At 37.4% G+C, this 23,547-nt stretch overlaps 1 protein-coding gene across 2 annotated transcripts in view; it reads right to left on the bottom strand.

Moving 5' to 3' along the window:
- The window catches only part of MACC1 (MET transcriptional regulator MACC1), an 89,190-nt gene that overhangs the window by 53,092 nt on the left and 12,551 nt on the right, over window positions 1-23,547 (bottom strand). The window contains exon 1 of one of the 2 annotated variants that reach the window (XM_059171318.1): window positions 7,375-7,590. The exons of the other annotated variant lie outside the window; for it this stretch is intronic. The gene's annotated coding sequence lies outside the window, so the exon portion shown is untranslated. Of the gene's footprint in view, window positions 1-7,374; window positions 7,591-23,547 lie in introns of those variants that run through there. 2 annotated transcript variants of the gene reach the window in all.

A 23,547-nucleotide genomic window follows, 5' to 3' on the forward strand; every position in this document is an offset into this window, starting at 1 on the left:
AACCTAGAAGACAACTTCAGTCAGGAAGACAAATCGAAAGCCATGTTATAGAATTAAACAAAAGTAAGTATTTAACTCCACGCAAAAGGAAAGAAGAAATTAAGACAGAAAAAAAGAACAACAACAACAACCTAGAAGACAGTGTAAGTCACAGTATTACGAAAGATATAAATATTCCAAAAACGTTTTTCCAAGACAAAGCAAATGTTGCAAGCAGCCTGGATCCCAAAGGTCTTCCATGGTCCTCTTCCTGATTGTACTGCCTGCCACTGATTTGGTCATGACCACGGCTTCCTAAAACTCCCTTTCCTCTACTTTCTTTCATTAATATCCTAGTGGTTTTCCTGCTATTGCTTTGATCATTCCTTCCATGTTTTCTTCAGTGACTCCAACTATGTTACCTGTTTATTTAAATATTGTCCCTGATTTTCTTGGTTTTTTCACTCTCAGAGATCTCTTTGAGCTATTCTAGCCTTCCCCATGATTCTATGTCCCATTTTTATAGGAAAAACTCACTGATCTTTGTCTCTAACCTAGATCTCTGCCCTGAGCTGCAGAACCTTAACAGCCCCTTCAGACTGTCTCAGTGTGAATGCTGCCATACCCTTGTACATCTCCATATGTCCCTCAAATCAACATATCGATAATAGAACTCAGCTCTCTTTCCTTATTTTCACCAACAAAATTCCTGTTTCCCGCCCCCCCCCCTCAGAACTCTGTTGATGGTTTTGCAATCTTCTCAGTTATATCAGATAAAATCTTGGAGCCTCTTGAACTCCATCCTCTCTCACATATATCATGTCCATCTACTCGGTAAACCTTCTTGCCACATATCTTTCTATCTAATGCCATGGCAACTGCCCTGAGTTAGTCTTTATTACATCCTTTATGGAGCCTTAATCCCCTCTCCATTGCACTAGCCTTCCATTTCTTTTTCTCTTCTTTTCCTATGCTATTCTGCCCACTGCATGAAAGTCATGTCACTGAACACAGGTCTAGTAATAGCATTCTTGGTGTCTGACCTGGCCACTCTGTTGAAACTGCTCTGGGCAACACTACCACAGAAATGTAAAGGCCACCTTTCGTTCTTGTTAGGCTTTGCTTTGACATGTGACACTGTTAACTTCTCCCTTGTTGGAAGTTTTCCTTTGTCTTCACTCACTTTTCTCCTATTTTTCTGGCCTGTCCTTCTCAGTCTCCACTATGGCTGTTTCTTCCTCTAATTAAGCCTTCATGTTTTATGTCACAGGACACCACTATGAGCCCCCTACTCTTCTCATTCTGCAGTCTTCAATACCTCTGGGAGATCCCACCCACAACATGGAGTGAACATTCAACACTTTTGAAACCAGAAAAAGCAAATAAATGCTATTCTGTAAAAGACTGTACCCATAGATGAAGGTATAAAGGTGTGGTATACACACACATACACACACACAGAGGAACATTACTTGGCAACAAAAATGTGAATTTGCTATGCGTGACAACATGATGGACCTAAGAGGGCATTATGCTAAGTGAAATAAGTCAGAAAGACAAATACCACGTAATTTCACTTATATGTGGAATCTAAAAAACAAAATAAATAAACCAACAAACAAAAATAGGATGAGACCTATAAATACAGAGAATATCTGATGGTTACCAGAGGAGAGAGGAGTGGAGGATTGGCAAAATGGATGAAGGGGAGGGGAGATACAAGCTTCCAGTTATGGAATGAGTAAGTCATAGGAATGAAAGGTACATACTAGTCTGTGGTAATATAATACGGTTGCATAGTGACAGACAGTGACCACACTTGTGAGCATACCACAAATGACAACATCGTATAACCAAAACTAATGTAACATTGTATGTCCACTGTACTTAAATTGAAAAAAAAAAAAAAAAGACTAAACTCGGTTGTTAAATTTCTTCAAGCAATTTTCTTTATCCCAAAACCACCTTGGACTATCTCCCACTGTGGCCTTCCCAGTCCTCACTACACTTTTCCAGGCTGGATTAGGCATCTCTATCCTGTATAAAACCCTGTTTTAGTTCTCACACTGTATTATCAATTTTATATACTTATTTGTCACTTCCTTTGTAATATGAGCTCTGCCATCTCTACATCTCCAGTACAAGCAAAGCACAGGCAGAATAAATGTTTACTGAATAAATTAATGAATAATGCAACTCACCTCACAGTGACTCATACTGATTTCTCACTGCCTTCAGAAAAAAGTACACATTTCTAGGACCAACATTTGAAAATCGTTTGTAATTAGACACAACCTGTCTTTCCAGTCTTGTTCTCTTTGTTTTTTTGCCCCCAGTACCCCAAATACTAAATCTCAAAGCACATCTGTCTATAGCAAGGGATAGTGCTTTTCCTGTTCAGTTCTGTATCCCAGAACTTAGCTCAGTGCCTCACAAAATACAGTTGTTCAGAAATTATTTGTTGAATTAATTAGATAAATTAACTTCACCAAATATATCTCCTACTTTCTACTTCCTCATACTTTATAAAAAGCCACTCCCTTCCTTTTCATGCCTCTTCTTTTCTCTCATCTCCAAGGCTCAGTAAAGTTTGATAACCTATAAGGGTCATTTTCCAATTTACCTAGGCAAAATTAAATTAAATTAAATATCCTCTTGATATAATTTAAATATTGACTAGATTTTAACTTTTTGCAAATTAAGGATTATGATACCTTAATGTCTCTCTTTCCAGTCTGTTCCCACCTATCCTTTCTCACCTGTCCTAACTGGAATAGACTGAGTGTATATTAAATCCACCAAGCCTACTTACCAACTGTTGATGCAGTATTTCTGTGAGTTGGTTTCTTCATCTCTAAAATTGGTATAATACATTATCTGTCCCCAAAATTAGTTAAATAAGACAATGTAATTAAAGTGCTTAGGACAGCCATGGTAAGCATTCAGTGACATTAATAGTGTTAATATTATCATCATCATTATTATTAGTCTCTCACATAGGTTGAAAAATAAGAAAGTTGATTTGAAATCAAATTTTGCACTATATTTTAGAGACTGGAATGTTCCAAAAATATCTTAGATGCTCAGATGCCACAAGTGTCTGGTTTTCAGTTACATCTGGAAAGACTATTTATTTAGAACATTTGAGATAAATAAGTGTGTTGAAAATGGAGAGAAACAGCTCCTCTCATTTATTTTGGCCTGGAATAAAATGTCGTATAAACATTTTGGAAAGCAATTTATTATCAGTATCTCATAAAACTGAAGATGCATATGCCTATGGCTCAGCAAATCTATTCCCTGAAACAGTCACTACAGTAATTCTTATATTCCTACCCAAGTGCATATGTAAAAAAATACTTATTTTAGTGTTACTTATGATAGCAAAATACCACATAGCTATGAAAATGAATAAGTTGTGCTACAAAATCAACATGGATTCATCTCCAAAGTGCAATGCTGAGAAAAAAGAGCAAGTTGCAGATAAATAATATATATGCTAACGTTTATATAAATTTTTTTTAGACATTCTAAACAATGTTATATACTGTTTGTGGATATATTCACATAGTGGCAGGAAGAAGAAAAACACACAAATAAAAACAGAAGAATAAATGCATACAATGGAGAGATAATGTACAAAGACGGGACAGTAGCAACCTCTGAGGTGGGAAAGTAGAGAACAGGATAAGGGAAAGTGCTGTATATATTTTTTTTAATTTCTAATATCTTATTGTTTAAGCTGAGAATCTTTGTGATATCTGCCTATCCTTAAATATCTATCTACTATGTATTTTATATATTAGGGAAACATCCAAATTAAGTGCCCTTCTCAGTAAAAGGAGAGACACAGAAAACTCCACTTTAAAATACATAGAAGTCAAACCTGGTAACTATTCTCCTGGCTAAAGATGAAGATATTCTCATGAAAGACCCAATAAAGGAGTCTCATCTCTGAGCAAGATGATGACTATAATAATTAAGAGATAATTCTCCAGAGAAAATAAAATCTTAGGAGGAAATAGTCAACCTCCTCTCCGTCGTTCATCCATGCTCAGATTATTAAGTCCTATGCCCAAAGCACTCTGCCTGCATTCATGTGCCCTCTGCTCCAAACCACTTACAAGCCATTCCTTAGATGATCTTCCTAGAGCACGACTTTCACCATGTTCCTGAGTCAGGACACCACATAGAAGCTGAAGTCCAGATCTTTTTAAAGCTCCCACAATCAACCTTATTCCAGCACCGTTATCCAAAGATATTCATAGAATACCAAATGTCCTTCCTTCTAAGCTATACATAAATATAACTGATTCCATTTCACTTCCTAATTTTTGTATTTGACAGTGCCTCTATTTCAATGTTTCCCAAACTTCATGCATTCTGGCACCTTTTCATGATTTTTCCATTACCAAGTATGATCTGAACTATTTTTTACTTAATATTCTCTGTAAATCCACTCTGATTTTAGCTCAGATAAGTATTATAAAAATAAAGATAAATAAAAAATAAGTATAAATACAAATTTATTTAAAATAAAGATAAGGATAAATAAAAATTTATGTATTTAAAAATAAAAACACATTTCTAGCAGTATCATAAATGGATTAAAAAAACAGTGTCTATTGGAATAAATAGGCAATACATACAAAAATAAATGTTATTCTAAAAGTTAAGTTACAATTAAATACCTTTTGCCTGCTAAAATCATTGACCCTGTTAATTACTCTATAATTCTTACAAAGGAGAATTAAAAACAAGTGTTGGAAGCGAGTGTTAGTTGAAGTCATATCAACAACAGTAATTAAACTCTGTCCTTGAAAACTGGAAAGAAATTTGAAAAACATGCTAACTTCCCGCACAGCATTACTCAGTGTTATTGATTGTCCATTCTATCTACTTCCTAAAATCATTTCATCCATGTGAAGTTTGGGGAATACTGCTTTAGATGAGATAGGCTCTTCATTTTTTTCCTGCCTTCCAGGTCTGGCTAAAGCTCCACACTTCCCGGGGTGTCCTCATAATATTCATTAGGTCATGGCCTTCCCTTTCTTGGCTATTCTGAGTCTTTTCACTCCATTCTGCTTTTGATGGGCTCAGATAAAAGTTTGGAAGTTTATATCTTCTAATCTCTAATGATGACAGTTCAAGCAAAGATTTCTGGCATTCCTTTTATCCCCTGATATTAAGCATCATATATTCTAAGAAGTGGGAATTAATGAAGGGTGATGCCACGAATGGTAGTCATGATTAGTGGATTAGCACTTCCTCCCTTTAATTATTTATGAATATATTTCTCTTAGAGTAGATCAGGATCCCCTCAAGGACTAAGTCTCAATTACTTTAACTCCAGGGTCCTGCCCAGTGGGAGAACATTGCAGGATTGCTAGAAGTAGTTGTTAAATAAATAAACGACACCTCCTAGACAAAGTAGGCCAGAGACAGCATTCAATAGCAAAAACAGTGGTCTCTTTTGGCAAGTATTTATCAAGTACTTCTGCGGCTTTCCCTCTGCTGTATTTTCATTCTGATGTTACCTGGATTTCCTGATGTAGCTTCCTAGAGGATTTAAATTTATGCAGTGTATTACATGTAAAACCTTGCACACTTGTCACAAACAGGTGTTGCTATGACCTTCGGTTATCACTAAATACCCTAGGGGATAGTCTTAATAGCTAGGAATGCATATGGTCTTTCAAGAAAGGATTTTCAGAAGTTCAACAATGACAAACTTCCAGGATTCAAATCAAGAGAATTCCAAGTTGCCTTTTGTCCTCCAAATAAGCTAATACATTTTAAGATAACGTGGCATTTAACAGATCTTGTCTTGACAGTCTGTTATTTCTAAGACAAAAGACACATAAAAATAATCTGTTTATAAATAAGCTACAATGAAGGTGAGAAAACCTGAATAAATAATGCAATTGAGATATAATTAATAATTATGACTTCTTAATTCCTAGATTCTATACAGTACCCATAAAATTATATTGAATATCACTATTATGAATTAGAGATAATCACATAACTAAGTTAAGGAGAGTATTATTAAAAGATGACCATTAAGGTGGAGACAACTTCAAGAATATACCAGAAATTCATCATCATCACTATTTATTATTGGAATGTAAAAAACAGATACTAACATAGGTGATCCAATATCAATCTTCTGAAAATGGACTTAGACATTTTTCAAGAGTGAGGGACATATTAATAAACTGGAGGTACCAGAATTTTCACCACATGCTCTTTGATCTATTTTTTTAAATTGTAGTGAAACACATAACATAAAACTTATCAACTTGACCATTTGTAAGTGTATGGTTTAGTGTTAAGTATATTTACATTGTGTGCAACCAATCATCAGAACATTTTCAAATTGCAAAACCGAAACTCTGCACCCATTAAACATTTCCTATTTCCCCTTCCCCAACCCCTGGCAACCACTATTCTGCTTTCTGTTTCTATAAATTTGACTGTTCTTAATACCTCATATAAGTGGAATCACCAGGGCGCCTGGGTGGCTCAGTGGGTTAAAGCCTCTGCCTTCGGCTCAGGTCATGGTCTCAGAGTCCTGGGATCGAGCCCCGCATCGGGCTCTCTATTCAGCGGGGAGCCTGCTTCCTCCTCTCTCTCTCTGCCTGCCTCTCTGCCTACTTGTAATCTCTGCCTTTCAAATGAATAAATAAAATCTTTAAAAAAAATTTATAAGTGGAATCACCTTATCACATTAAAAAGTTTATTTAATCTGTTTTTGAAGATTAGTTGAAAATTAGGAAAAAGTCAAACTTATCCTACTTCAGTTATTATCTAATCAACTACTTAGTACGATGCAAATTTCATCTATTAACCCAATGAGGTAGATTTCATACCAATTCCACAAATGAGGAAACTGAGGCTTGACCAGGTGAAATATCTACCTAAGGCCACACATCTGATAAGTAGTGGAGCCACCAAATTCAACTTTATCTGACTTCAGTGTCCATAGTCTTCAACTCACTTGGTTGTCTTTTAAAACAGTTAAAAGTTTTCAGAGGATTTCAACCATCTATGTATATGAAGCAAGCCAGAAACAGGGGTGTGTGTGTGTGTGTGTGTGTGTGTGTGTGTGTTTCTAATTTGACTTTGAATGTTGCATATCTTCTTCCTCTTTTTATGAATTATTTTATTCTAGATTATTTCTCGAGTTATCATTCTAGCCTCTCAAAGTTTATTCTTATACCATGTCCTACAAAATCACTGAATATCAGTTACCTTCCTTTTTTTCTTTCCAAGCAGGACTTACGCTGGAAGAAGCATTTAATTTGTTCAATTCTTCTGGAAATTACATGGTTTCCTAGTGTGTACTACGTAACAGTAGTGAAAAGATATTAATTTTTTAAGAACAACACTTACAGTTGTGGAAATGAACCCCAGCTTCTTCAGTTCAGGAACATCATTTTTGTGAATAGAAGTCACTCTACCAAAACCCAGGACTCTCTTCAAATGTGTCTCCCTCTGTGTGTAGTGGCTGAACTGCTTATTGAGCCACCTGGGACTATAAGTCCTCCCACTGTGACTCCAAGGTTGCCCAACCAGAAACCCTAAAAGGCAAAAGAACTACAATACCCACAATTCAGACTCCTCACCTGCAACCAGGAGAAGAGGGTGGATGGTTACAGTTTCACTCTAGGGAAAAAGGTTATATAAATAAAAAGCAGAACAGTAAAGCAAAGCATTAAAACAGTCAGGTCAGGTGGGAATATGTAAGAATAATTTGTAAATATAGACCTATTTCTATAAAAGGAAACAAAAGTGGTTTTATGTTTGCCAAGGAATGAGACAGCTCCCTAGGTATAGGCAAGGACTCAAAACTCCTCACACAAACAAATCCTCCTGTAGAGGTGGAACCTGCCCCACCAGATTCTCTTTGAGTGAGTCAGAGCTGAGGATGCCTCACTGCCTGGTGGAGCCTGTGAATGAGAGCGTCCCTGGTGTTCTCCTACATATGCACTGTGATCTTCACTCAGAGGTGTGACAGACACAGTGGAGATCTTTGACCTTTCATCTGACAAAAATGCTCTGGATTTTTTTTTTTAATGTGCTTTCAAAAATGTGAGCAAAATGGAATCCCTTTTTGATATTTCCTTCCATTTTCTGATTTTGTGTTATCCTTCTGTATATTCTAGCATTATTTCTGATGGCTTGAAATTCAAGGACAAGAAAATTGAAGGGAAAAAAAGAAAAATGGATTTTTAAAACTTAGGTAAAACGAAAGGTGCAATGATTGTTTCACTTCTTTGCAACTCTGGGAAAAGAGAATGTTAAAAAAAAGAAAGAAAGAAAGAAAGAAAGCCAAGGAATGTGTTTCCTCCATTTGCTCACATAGCATCTTTTTCTAGACTTTCATTTCCTCTTAGACACAACCCAGAAAATGGATATAGACAAGCCCTGGCTTGCCCTGAGCCCCAAAACATAATGGAAAGATCCACCTAAAATATGAAGTTGGTAGGGTACCTGGGTGGTTCAGTCTGTTAAGAGTCCAACCTTTTGTTGTTGTTGTTATTGTTTAGATCATCACCTCAGGGTCATGAGATAGAACACCATGACCGGTGTGGAGCCTGTGTGAGATTCTCTCTCTCCCTTTCTCTCTCTGCCCCTACCCCTCTCCCTCTCTTAAAAAAAAAAAAAAAAAACAAATAAAGAAGGAGATAGTGTAAATGTGACAAAGGAGAAATTTCTTTCCCTTTTCTGCACTTTCTCTCTACTCTTTCTAAATGCTGCCTCCCTAAGGAACCCAGGGGTTTCATGTGCCCATGCTGCTTAACCCACCCAGAGTTCTGTTGAAGTACCCCCTTGGGTGGACCCACAATCCAAAGCGTGCTATTTTATCTGCCTTTGTCACAAGTCCTTCAATCTTCTGACTAGAACCTAAGTTGTCTTTTGCTATTTATATTCCTTCTAGAACAAATGGCTCTCCATTTCCCCAGACCCTACAGACCTTTTGTTCTCCATGCTATTTCTTCTCCCTGAAATATTCTTTGCCTATATTTAAATGTTCAAATCTTTCCTTTCTTTCAAAGCTCATTGAAAAAACACTCTTCTTTAAGTAGCTCCCTCCAGTCATTTATTTTCTCCCTCCTTATGAATTGCATAATATTTTTTCTAGTCTTCTCCTAACAGTTTTTATACCTTGTTTCCTTGAGAGTGTGTGTGTGTGTGTGTGTGTGTGTGTGTGTGTGTGAAGGTAACACCTTCCAGTAAGAAGGCAACACCTTATTTTATTCCTACTTCACTAACTCAGATAAATAACCAATGAATGAAATAATGGGATATCAACTCTAAACTGGATGTTAATACCAAAGCCATTTCTTCAAGATTTGTTTATTTGAGAGAGAGAGAAAGAGAGTTCACACTCACAAATGGGGTGGGGGAGACAAAGGGAAAGACTCTCAAGCAGACTCCCTGCTGAGTGTGGAGACCATTGTGGGCTCAATCTCACGACCCTGAGACCAGAACCTGAGCCCAAATCAAGTCAGATGCTTAAGTGACTGAGCCACCCAGGTGCCCCAATAGCAGTATCATTTCTATTTGTCCCAGAAAACAAACATTTACTTTAAAAGAACTCTCAAATTCATGTAAAGAGTACTGTTATCAGTGGTCTAGTCTGGTGTGGCTTCCATAATCTTTATTTACAGAAAGGTAAGGTATTAAATCCATCAGTTTAACTCCTGACAGTGCCTGAAATGAAGGCTCTCATGGATCAGCACTAATTGTTTCATGGCTATGCTTCATGTGGTGCACCTGGCTTTCTTAACAGCTTCCAAATACTGGCCCTCAGCCCCATGACTGCATCCTGGACAGTCAGCCCTGCCTTCTTCTATGATTTTGATCACTCCAGCATCTCTGGCTCATTTCCCCTATAATCTAATCTCCCGGCTCTCAACGTATATCTCTGAACTTTGGACTACTTTAAATAATTCCTTACCATTAATCTCTTTCACCCAAGGGAGGTAAGTCTCTTGCCACTTGTTAGTTCCTTAAACTTCTCCTACTATGGGATTTTCTTGGTCCACACACACTACCCTGTCTTCTAGCTGTCAGCCACTGTGGAGGAAGTGAACCTTCTAGATCTTGCTGACACACAATGATATTTCTCTGAGCCATCAGACACAAAGGCAGGCTGCTGAAGGTGACTGTTATCTGGAATGGAAAGTCTTCCTAACTCTTCTCTATCATGTCATAAAGGCTGTCAGCCCCTTAGCCTACCTATGGGACCATAATCTAAATGATCTAAAGTTGGGCACAGAGTTGATGGTCAGCATATACCTCTGTGTCATTTCCTTAAAAATCTCTTTTCTGACCTCTTTGCCCCTACTTTTCCCCTTACATGTTTCTAATTTATGGAGATGTCTCACTGGGTTGACTTTTTTTCACACTAATCCAAGATGTTTTCATTTACCCGTGAAACCATGATCACTTGCATCCATAGTATTTATTGTACCTAAAAAATAAGTAGAATATGGACAAATGTTATTTCCTGACAGACGGAAATAGGGTATGGAAAGCCAGCCCTAGTGATCCCAGGGAAGCAAGCCAAAGATGGAGTGGAACTCAGAGGGATGCTTCAGTAGAAACATATTGGTAGTTGTTGAAGAGTCAAATATATGGGAAGCAGAGGCTCCATGTTCAGTCACACAATTTACACTACTTATGCTTTCTTTGCCCAGTTGGGATTGCTAACCAGGTACTAACTATACCTGCATCCCTAAGTGTTGGGATGTGAAGGTGCCAAGAGGGCCAGTGGACATGCAGAAGCCAGGGGTTAGGCAAAGAGGCTACACTGTTCCTTTGTGACTATAGAAAAATGGTAAAAATCATCCATTGATGTTTGCCATGCTTGTACAATGTTCCCAAAAGGTCCATTGGTCAAGCACCAGAATCAAACCAGACAACTCCACAGCAGGTGACAAGACCCAGATAGCATCACATGGACTTCAGGCCCCCTTCTTTTTGCCACACCATAATGCTATGTCTCTCCTCCTACCATACCCTCAGGTACAATCATGGAGAGAAACCAGAGAAAAAGGACGAGAAGAAACTAAAAATAAAATAGGAGCCACCCAAAGAATTATTTAAGCTAAAGACTGTGATGTACTAAACTGTGAATATTTTATTTTTTAATTTTTAAAAAAATTTTAATCTTTTATTAACATATAATATATTATTTGTTTCAGGGTACAGGTCTGTGATTCAACAGTCTTACACAATTCCTATCACTCACCATAGTATATACCCTCCCTAGTGTCCATCACCCAGCCACCTCATTTAAAACCTGCCTCACTACATCCATACTCTAATAGTGACAATTGACATGGAAGCTGAAACGGCAATGACTCATCGACCCAGCCAGCCTGGTAGATAAGAGCAGAGCACTCAGAATACCTAATCAGACACAGCCATCTGGGAGCTGGAATTAGGAACTGGCAACACAAAGAAGTAGGGATAGGGGAGAATCCACTCTCGTGAACAGAGGCAGTGGTGTCAACAATGTCCCACACTGAAGGTGGCTGTAATGGTCATGGAAAGTAGGGTCTAGGACTCTTGATGTTGATCATGCAAACTGTGGTTTCTTGGGCTAGCAAAAACAATGAATTTATCCAATGGCATTGTTTTGACTGCTGCTCTGGCTTTCCAGCAACCCCCTAGAAATTATGGGAGAGAGTTTGGTGTGTTGCTTTTCAATTTATATCAAACTCATTTGCTATTGCTTGGAGGTCAAAACTCCAACTGATACATATACCTAACACAGTTCTTACTTCAATGACACCTCTGCCTACCTTATTATTGTTAGACTCCATCAGATCAAGGACTGGATCTTATTTCATCTCTAAATACCAAAAACTCCACAGCGGCTGTTGACCTAAATTAAACTGACCAGTAAAATAAGGAAGCCTTGCTTACAGTTCCTTCTAACTTTAAAATTCTTTAACTACATGGAAGCTGTCAGTTGTTTATTAATGCAGGGGTAATTTTTTTCTCCAGCTGTTTAGAATTTAGGCTTAATTCCCTCTCTACATCTAGTAAGAGAGCATAGCTAGTGATTTCTTGCCTCCAGAGGGGAAAATCAAACACACAAAAAAAGGGTGTTACTTAATAATCAAAAGGGGATTTTCTTGGTATCCTTCAATGACCTATGTTAAATGTCACTCATGTTTGGTCTCTGTAGGACAAATATACCAGAAAAAGTAATAGGAAACAGCCATATTCCCCACATGCTCAGATATTTCCCAGTATGAGGTTATCTTGGAGAGAAAGGCCACATTTGAAGCTTAGAAGAAAGTTCCCCCAGGAGTTTTTTCTCTGTTGTCTTTCACTATTATTGACTCTCAGACCCCTGGGCTGCCTGTGACATCCGTTTTCTGGGTCACTTTGTCTCTGAGTCATGATCATACTGTGACTTTCCAAAAACAGTTAATAACTGTGCCATTTACCAGTTAATTTCAGTGAATACCTCAAATCATAGTAAAATGTTACGGCCAAAGTTAATTTAGGTCAGACTGATCTTATTTCCCAAGATTAAGAAAGGGAGCCAAATTGTTCTTACAATTTCATATTTTCCTTCATTACATCTTTCTGACTCTTTATTCAACCATAAGATGAATCATCCATAAATTGACCCCCACCAAGCTGTAAAAGTTGAGAAGTTGAGAAGTTCATCACTGTTTTCTTTCGCTCACTGCTTTCAGGATAACACACAAGAAAACATGTGCCAACTATTCGCATGATCATAAGATGTTTCCGTGCTGCCCTTTTGCTACTAATCAACAACAGAGGACCCTCTGTGCAGCTTTTGCTGGAACGTCTAAGGGTTACTTGCCTCCTAACTATAACCTAAAGAGTTGTGCATTTGTTGATTCATCTATATTTTTATTGGTGCAATTGCCACTTTTATACCAACATCACTCTTTGTTAACATCTTCAACTGTTTTTTATATCAACATCCCTGGAACTTACATATTTTCCAGAAAATTTCCAAAGTATATACATGTACATTTGTCACTAAATCCAAAGAATGTGTAGAACTTTGATAAAATAGCGATTTTGTACATTCATTTAATAGTTATATGTGTGTGTAAACCTCACAATCTAGAACCCAAGACAAAATAATCCTAATTCATCTGCTAACATGGTTTGTATAATATGTTTCACTATATATATTTCTTGAACATTTTTAAGTTTTGCACAAAGAAGACACAAAACATTTTAAATGTTAATATCCATCCATATACTGCTATGTGCTGCAGACACCGTCATTGGGATTTTTCAAGAACAGTTTAATTCTTCTGTCAGCTTGAAGCTCTGCAATAATGTAGCGGTATAGTTCATACCCGGGAAATATGGCCTCTTCTTCTGCATGTTCCTAATAAGTATTAAACCACAGTGGGTTAAGAGATTGGATTCTATAGAAACACAGGATTATCTACAAGGTACAAAAATTCAGTGTTGGGGCGGCTGGGTGGCTCAGTGGGTTAAAGCCTCTGCCCAGCTCAGGTCATGATCCCAGGGTCCTGGGATCGAGCCCCGCATTGGGCTCTCTGCTCAGGGGGGAGCCTGCTTCCTTCTCTCTCTTTGCCTGCTTCTCTGCCTACTTGTGATCTCTGTCTGCCAAATAAGTAAGTGAAATCTTAAAAAAGAAAAAAAAAAAAAAAGAAAAAAATCCTGTGTTCTGGTTGACATACCAAAGGAGGAATGTTTTAAGTCACTTACCCATTATCCTGTAAGGATTCCCATCTGGGATGTCAGAGCCTATTTGAGGTTGGCTGCTTATATTTCCACACAATCCGCTGGTGCTAACAATATCATTCTGAGTATATTTGTTTTTGATTGCCACCATAACAAATCATCACAAATTTAGTGGTTTAAACTACACAAATTTATTATCTTATAGTTGTGAAAGTCAGGAGGCTGACATGAATCTCACTAGACTAAAACCAAGATATGAGCAAGAGTACATTCTTTCCTAGTAACTCTGGAGGAGAACCCATTTCCTTGACTTTTTCAACTTTCAGACACCATCCACACTTCTTAGCCGAGATCCACTTCCTCCATCTTCAAAGCCTGCAACAGCAGGTTGAATCTTCTCAAGTGACATCTTTCTAATCCTGTCATCACCTCTCTCTCTTTCTCTGTCTCTCCTTCTCTGTGCCTCTGTCCATCTCTCTGCCTTTTTCTGTCACCATCTGACTCTGTCTCTGTTTCTCTGTCTTTCTCACTCCTTCTCAGAAGCTGGGAAAGCATCTCTGCACAGGACTCATTGATTATACTGAGATCACCTGGGAAGACCAGGATATTGGATATCTGCCCCATTCCCCGACCCCTACCACCATCTCAAAGTACAGACCTTAATCATATCTGCTTAGTCATTCTTGCATATCAGGTAACATATTCACTGTTCTCAGGGATTAGGAAGTAGACATCTGCAGGGGCCATTACTCAGGCTATAATATCAGGTTACCACCTCAGGGAATTCTCTATATAGTATTCTAAGTTTAGAACTGGGTCCTATATAGACATCCACTGAAGTTGAGAGAAAATATGTTTATTTGCACATAGAACCAATTTTAAGAGAAGATATATAATTGAAGAGGCATAAAGAAAGGCCCTGGGTCCTCCAATCATCACCTGCTTCTGGGATGGCATCTGTTATTTAATTCTGAGAGATTCATGATTCAGTTCTAAAAGTGATTTGCTCTCAAGAGCAATTAAGTTAAATTAATTAAATAAGGCCATATTTAAAAGGGGAAAGGAGGGGGTGGAAAAGGAAAATCCATTGAGCAGGGCACTTGGGTGGCTCAGTCAGTTAAGGGTCTGCCTTTGACTCAGGTCATGATCATAGGGTTCTGGGATCGACCCCTATGTCAGGCTCTCTGTTCACCGGGGAGCATGCTTCTCCCTCTCCCTGTCGCTTCTCCTGCTTGTACTCTCTCTCTGTCAAATAAATAAATAAAATATTTTTTAAAAAAGAAAAGAAAGAAAACCCAATGAGGGAAACCACCATTTCTTCATTCTAATTTGTGTAACATATTCTGAAGTAGTAATAATCAGTTGTCTTAGACTGATTCAGTTTTGTCTTTCCAGACCTCCTGGGGCTACAAAAGATGGTTCAACATTATTTCCAAGTCTGTATGCAGGCATAGCAAATAGAGTTAGGACCCAAACTGCTGTGCCACAGTTTTTGCCATTCCATTAGAAAGCCAATAATCCTGACACTGTAACAACAGCAATAAACATGTGAGTGCTTACTATATGCTAAAAAAAAAGGGGGGGGGGTGTGCCTGAGTGGCTCAGTCAGTTAAGCATCTGCCTTCACCTCAGGTCATGATCCCAGTATCCTAGGAGGGAGCCTCATGTAAGGTCCTTGCTCGGTGGGGAGTCTGCTTCTCTCTCTCCCTGCTCTTGCACTCTTGCTCTCTTTCTCTTCCTCCCAAATAAATAAATAAAACCTTCAAAAAACAAAGACAATACTAAAATGAAAATATACCTTAGAGGGATTCCCACTGCAAGGATTCATCAATCAACATTTTAGCAGGGGTTGGTTTATGAAATGGGTAGAGTATGGGAAGCATAAAGGCAGCATTAAATGGAAAAGTAGGAGTTTGCCTGTAACAGAGATAACCATACAAACTGCATCTCCCGTCTACACCGTCTACATGTAAAAGGAGTGTCTTTCCCTTCTCATGAAAGAATCCAGCCACAGAGTTCTTCATGCCTTTTAACACATGATTCTACTGCCCTGACTGAGTATAGATGACTGATTATAGATGATTGGTTTGAAAATTGATGTCCAAAACAAAGTTGTCCATACGCAAGCTAGATCTCAGTTTGAAAAACTGTATGTTTGAGTTGTTTGTGGGCTATGAATCAATTCTCCAACATTTTAGAATGAAATAGAGTACGTGGAAGTGAAACAGAACAGAATTGACAGAATAAATAGCATGGGGTGAATAGAAGAAAATAAACTAGTAAAGAATAGATCTGAGTGCATTAAACTAATAAAAGGGGTCAGTATTGTTTCATAATGTGTCCATTTCTGTGTGTGCATGTGTCTGTGTGTATGTTTGACTATTGGGTGAAATATATACTGTTTTTCTCCCTGCAGGCAAATTTGAAAACTATAGAGCTTAACAGAGGTCTTATGAAGTACTCTGGCATGAAAGCTATGCCCAATTTATATATATATAATAGCAACAAACTAACCAATTAAATCATCTCTCTCATGGAATGCAAATGAAAAACTACAAAATTGAGTTGCAGGCTTTGGAGTGTTGCAAAACCAAGATAAACACCTTGACAGGATGGAAAATATAAACCACAAAATAGTCAAAAGCTTGAGTAATATCCAGAGACTGTGGGAGTAGAGAGCAGTAGGGTGGAGGGCTGGTGATTGACAGTGACAGGAGCAACAGAAAGAAACAAAGTAAAAGAAAAGTTAGTCAGGGGAATGGCAGAATCACAGAGACTGGAAGCATGAGAAACCCATTTATAAATGGCAAGGTGAGCTGAGCTGTTTGTCATTCCTACATTCAACAAATACTTACTGAGTGTCTACCGTGTGCCAGGGACTGTTCTAAGAGCTGGGGATATTGCAGTGAAGAAAACAGGTACAAATCTATACCTTCATAGAATCTATATTTGGGGCGCCTGGGGGGCTCAGTGGGTTAAGCCTCTGCCTTTGGCTCAGGTCATGATCCTAGGGTCCTGGGATCGGGCCCTGCATCGGGCTCTCTGCTCAGCAGGGAGCCTGCTTCCCCATCTCTCTCTGCTTGCTTCTTTGCCTACTTATGATATCTCTCTCTGTGTCAAATAAATAAATAAAATATTTTTTTTAAAAAAAAGAATCTATATTCTAGTGGATGTTCACTAAGAGTTATACCCTGAAGTATGGTTGGATTCTACCTGATCATACAAATGTCACCATGACTTCCTGTGCCCCTTCACTGTTCCCTATCCTTTCAACAAAATCTCATTGTTGTATTTCTTGCAACGTGAAAGAGTCTAATTAATGAAAGAGCCAAATTAAAAGTTGATTATACCCATTTATTTATTTATTTTATTTATAAGTATTTATATTTTTTCCTCCAATAAATGATTCTCTTCATAAGGAACCAAGAATCACTTGTTAAACTTTTCCTAATTCTGTTTGTAGTTCTCAAGACATATCCCTCCTGCCTTTTTAAGAAACATTCAGTGTCAATTACCTCTTATTTTCCTTTGTAATTTTCTTTCATATTCTACCTCTTTCTTTCATCAGGATCCTTTCCTTACTCACACATCTGTTAAGTCTCCCCCATTTCACAAAAATAGCAAACATTTACACCATTTTGAGCAGTTGTGATAAACTTTGCTCCTCATCATTGATAAGCTTTAGGCAGAATCCCCCTCTATGTTCTTGCTATCAGTTTTCTAACTTCTTCTCAGTCCTCCCTTTTGTCTGAATCCTGCTCCCATCAAAGCTCTCTTTATGGCCATTTTTTTTTTTTTTCTAAATCAATGGACTTTTTTTTCAATCTTTATCTTTCTTGATCTTTCAGATTTTCACACTTATATTAGTCACAATGGTCTAGATCATACCACACTGAAAAACAACCCCAAAACCTCAGGTTCCCTGTAACAGATGTCAACTTCTTGCTCAGGTAAGCTTCATGTTTATTGTTCAGGTAAACTTCATGAAACCAGGGCCTGTGTCTGTGTTTCTTCACCATTATTTTCCCAGCTAGCATGATGTCTGGGATTCAGTAGATGTTTGCTAACCATAGTATGAATGTATGACTGAATGATAAATTTTATTCTCCTTTTGTAAACTAGATTTTAGTGGAAATAAGACTTACATCTTTCATTAAGATTGCTCCCAAAATGGAGAGGAAATGAGGTTCTTCTCACCAGGGACATTTTTAAAGAAAAATTTTTTTGATTAGACAAGGTTTTTGCAAAAAATGTACTTGTATATGAGATTATTAGTGATAACCTCACTAATGAAAGAGGCACAGTTGCTCATCCTTTCCAAATTATATGTCATGGACATTCCCCTAAGATGATACTTAGGGTAGATTCTAGACACATATCCAGATGGCCTCTGCTGAAAAAGAATAATTAACCAGAACACAGTTACAGTGATTTCCCCCTTTCCATTTGAAAAGAAATTTATGAATTTCCAAAGGCAGAGTTTAAAGTCATGGATGCCATATTAAATAAATACAGGCCTGCATATTTCACTGTAGTTCTGGGCAATGGAATTAACCAGCCCCACACACAAGTGATTAAAGCAATGTGTCACCCTAAATTCCAAGGCAATAATTTTTGGTGTCATCCTAGGGACTGACGCTGCCAGTAAGAAAGAAATAATTTATCCCAATTTAGACATATATTAACTCCTTAAAATTACTAAAGCTCCTGTAGTGGAATTTTAAATGCTGTTTAACAAATAATGTTTCTTTCCACTTAAAGGGTAAAATTTGCATTTGTGAAATTACATAATCAATTCTTTAATAATGGATTAAGCAACAGAAATCTTACTTTTTTTTAAGATTCAAATCTATGTTTAAGACCCTGTATCATCTATAAGGCATTTTAAAATGAACATGAGTAAAATAATTTCAATATATGTAAGAAAGACAAAATATCAAATGTGTTTGAGACTAAAATAAGGGGATATTATTCACATTAATTACTCTGTATAATTAAATTATTCTGAATTTCCCTTAGCACTTTACAGCATGAACATCTTGGAGACCTAATCAATGAATTTTAGTGTTATAAAAATGCTATTTGCATATATTATCTGTACCTATAAAATATTTATATTTATATATGAATTTATGGTTATTAAATTTATAAAATGAATTGCTCCAATTCCATTCACCTTTGCAGAAGAATAATAGTTTGCTAATTCTCTAAGAAACATCCTATTGAACATGATTTAAATGATGTCCAACTCACTCATAGGTATGATAAAAGATGCTGGGGTAGAATCTAAAAAGAGATCCTTAACATTGACAGATTACTTAGAGTTTTTCAGAACTAAGATTACCTTTCTGTTTCTGTTTTTGTTTTGTTTTGTTTTTTAATTTTAATTTTAATTTCAGTTAGTTAACTTATAGTGTTTTATTAATTTTGGATATACTTATAGTGATTCAACTATTCCATACAACACCAAAGACTACCTTTATTTTGCAAATTCATACAACATTATTTATTCATATAACTCACAACAATGTATCAGGCACTGCAACAGACTGAGACTTACAGTATCTAAGTGAATCTTCGTAATAGATGTCAGGCTGGACACTGGCTTTCTGTGCTCTTCATTCAGTATTTATCTGCTTTAACATGATGACAATTAATATAACTTTTCTAGAATCATGAAGTTCCAACACGCTGGAAACCATAATACTGCATTTTTAAAAAATATATTTTATTTATCTATTTGACAGAGAGAGAGCACAAGTAGGCAGAGAGGCAGACAGAGAGAGAGGAAGGGAAGCAGGCCCCTTCCTGAGCAGAGAGCTCGATGTGGGACTCGATCCCAGGACCCTGAGATCATGACCTGAGTCGAAGGCAGCGGCTTAACCCACTGAGCCACCCAGGCGCATATTTATTTTAAGATTTTATTTTTTATTTATTTGGCAGAGAGAGAGATCACTAGTAGGCAGAGAGATAGGCAGAGAGAGAGAGAGGGGGAAGCAGACTCCCTGATGAACAGAGAGCTGGGCTTGATCCCAGGAACCTGAGACCATGACCTGAGCCGAAGGCAGAGGCCCAACCCACTGAGTCACCCAGGTGCCCCAATACTGCATATTTTTAAATAAATGTTTTGTCTAAGTGGCTAAAAGGAGCCATTTAATAAAAGGGAAAAAATGATTTTCAAAAAAAAGTATTTGGAGATCAAAAACACTTTAGGGAAATGCTTTAGGATTCCAAAGAAGAAACTAAACAGAGAAAAGTCCCTTTCATATTCACTGGTGGGTAGATGAAAGCAAAAGTTCTGGAAAATGAAAGAGCTCTGGGACTTATTTGGATACATTTGCTTGTATTTCCAAAAGGTAAACCACATAATATAAAAGAATATTTCTGGCCAATTTAACAGTCTTAGGAGGACAGTTTGTGGTGTCACCACAAAATTTCCTTTTATATTCATGCTGCTGATACTGATTTGCTTATTGTTCTCTCTTTGGGCCAAGTTTTCCAACATCACTGAGATTGTGAGAGTATCAAAGAAATATTAGATTTGAAAGCTGTTTCCAAAAAATCTTTCTACATATATTCTCTTTGGGGAGGTGAACATGAAGGAATTGACCGATCACTGACTGCATACACTGAGTCATGCTAGTTTTTAATAATTAAGAACTGTAGAGAATATGGCTATTGTCTCACACAAAAGTTAGAAACATCTGCTAATTCTATCATGGGATTTTTTTTTTTTTTTCAGGAAAATGAAAATGCAGGCCTTTCCTGACTGACAAATGATCCATCAGGTGATAGAGTAATCCTTCACTATAATCATCCTCCGTCTTTCCTTTCCCAACTGACCAGGACTTTTAACATCAACTGAGAAAGAAAACTTACCTCATGTAAATCCAGAGAAACTATCAAATCATTAGTATCTAGTGGTTTTCGTTAACGTAGCAGTTTCATGCCCCTAAACATTAAGACTTTTGTGGGATGATCCAAGAAACTAACCACTATTGGAACATTTTTGATTTGAGAAGCTACATTCCCATTTCAAAAAACTGACTCAGGTACATTTGGTAGGGATTTTTAAAGTATACATGGTTAAACCCTAGAATGATATGAATAATAACAATAAAGTTTGAGAGTGGTTTGGTTTGAGGAACTAGAGAGAATTTCCAACCACTCTTCAAATATTTGTGGAATTGTGCAATTTTGCTATTGTAGATAAAACAATGACAATCCAAAAACCTGGATTCATGTCCTTACTCTTCCACTTACTAACCTATTTGACCTTGATCCAAAACACTTACCCGAGCCTCACTTTTCTCAGTAGGAAATGGTTGTGATTTCCCTCCCCCTATCTCAGGGTTGTCAGGCACCATAGAGCAGTTATGGGACATTGACTTCTGGTGATACAAATGTAGGTTTGGATTTTATCTCCACCACTTATGATGTTAGTGAATTTCTCTGAGTCTCAGTTTCTTGCCTTTTAGAATTTAGGGGAGGATTCAAAATAAATATACCTAATGAGTTCTGGGCCAATGAATAACTGAAATGATTATAAGAGATGTGGAAGGTGCCTGAAACATTAGAGTATTATCTAATATAAAGTACCATATTGTTAAACATATGAATATGTACACCTATTATGTAATTTAAATCATAACTTGAAGTCAAAATGTATACTGAATTTGATGCTTAATATCTTTCTGACTAGAATTATTGAATGCAGGCCATGGGAAGTGGAAGGTTTTAATCTCCCTCGATTATGACTTTATTCCCAGTCCCTACAACATGTCTGCCACAGAACAGCCACTCAGTAACACACTAACTCTAATTCAGCCCCCATGTGCCAGGCATTTCATCTTAATAACAATCCTGTGATCCAAGTACTATTGTTAGCCACAATTTACAGATAAGGAAACAGCGACATTGATCAATCTCACAGACAGTAAAGACCAGAGATGGGATTTGACAACTGTCTGGCCCTAGAGTCCATACCATTAAATGTTACAGGTACTTCAGTAGAGATAAATATTTTTCAATAAGTGAGTGAACCCCCATCTTCTTATACAACGGTTTGTTAGCAACTAAGCCAAAATAACAGTAAGGATATAATGTTAGTTAAATCCATTTTGTGAGGAAGGATGGTCATTCCCTTCTGTCTGCATACAAAGTGACCATGAAAACCTCCTTGGAGCAAAAAAAGGGAAAATAGGTCTATTTTCTGAGCATGCCTGAGGCTATCTTACATAGGGCAGTGAGGGACAAAGCGGTTGTTTGCCCAGTAACTCTTAGTGGGCTTTGAGTAAAATGATGTGGTGCAGCATTTTCTCCTTCAGTTAAATCCCACAGAATACATTGACAGTCCTGGTAAACTGTGGGGGTAAACTGGGCTCAATGGAGAGCTCTGCCTGTAGGGGCTCTCTCTTGCAAGGACTAGACCCCATAGAAGCTGCTGGTCTACTCCCAAATCTAGGAAGTAGGTCATATTCTGATTTCTCCATTAGGTGATCCACTCATCTTTGGATTTTTCATTTTCTCTACTCAGAAGTAAGCAATTTCTAGCCTGGGTAGTATTTGCTCTTAAAGTGAGTTCATGTCATAGAAGGGCTGTGGAACAGTTGTGTGACCTTAAAGATTACACACCTCAACCTTAATTTCTTAGTAATATTTGTCTTTTTTACTTTATATATGGGGGAGTGTGCAAAATGACAGAATGGTCAAAGGCAGAGTGCTGGCACAGCATTTGCCTGGTTCCTGTCCTGTGTTCTATGATTCTCCTGTGCCCTCCTCTTGAAAGTGATGACACTAATACTTCCATCAGTAGAATTTTGCAAGGGTTAGCAGAGCTTCATATATGTACAGTTTCTACAATAGTGTGATGGCAATGTCTTAGTAAATGTTCATTGTTATTGAATTACTATGGTTTGTAACTGAATTACTATAGTGCTCAGGGATGGCCTAATCACCTTTCTCTTCACAGGACAACTGCTAGGATGCCCCGACAAAAGCCTCTACCCTGCCTGCAGAGGAGGTAAATGTGAAGTTATGAAGCTCACTAAGTAGTTAATCAGCCAGGGAATCTGATTGCTCTCCCATTTTAGTACAGTTTTCTAGGGGAGACATGTTAAATCTCAAAAACATTGTCTGGAAGAAGCCATTTGGTGTTCCTGAAGCCTGATTATAGCATTGCTTGATTTACAAAATGTACTTCTCTTAGCAGTCTTAATGAATTCCAAATTTCCATTCCCTAATTTATATACGAAAAATTATACAAAGCCGCAGTCTGAGTCCTATTCTTGCCCTTTTCATCAGTAAAAATGTTTCAGTGTATGCAAGAAACACAGAAGTGTTGTGGCTGGATTCAGAAAGATACTTCATGTACAAAATATACATACTTGTTTATAGGACAAAAAAAAAAAGTAAAGTGCTGGATACAAATCCCATTACTAAATGATTGCAGGAATTTAAGACCAATTGCATTCCTAGCTTTACTTGAAAGATAGCTATAGGATGGTAAACTGAGAAGGCAAAGAATCGTCATAAAATGCTTAATATTTACAACACACTCTGTGTGTCCTTCTGGGCTACTAGCAGAATGTTGAATCAGACAAGATTTGAGCTAGAATCCAGGCTCCAGTGCTGACTGGTGGCTGAGAGCAAATTTCCAATCTCCCTAAGCCTCATTTGACCCATCTGTAAAATGGAAGTAATAAAAGTGATTTATAAGATGCTTATGAAAGTTAAATGACATATTTAAAAAGCAGTTAGGATGTCTGACTCAAAGCTATTTGATAATTATCACATGTGTAGATACCAGGGATTCCTGAAAATACACACGGACTTCGATTTTTG

The sequence above is a fragment of the Mustela lutreola genome, chromosome 4 (genome assembly GCF_030435805.1).
Source record: "Mustela lutreola isolate mMusLut2 chromosome 4, mMusLut2.pri, whole genome shotgun sequence".
Classification (NCBI taxonomy): domain Eukaryota; kingdom Metazoa; phylum Chordata; class Mammalia; order Carnivora; family Mustelidae; genus Mustela; species Mustela lutreola.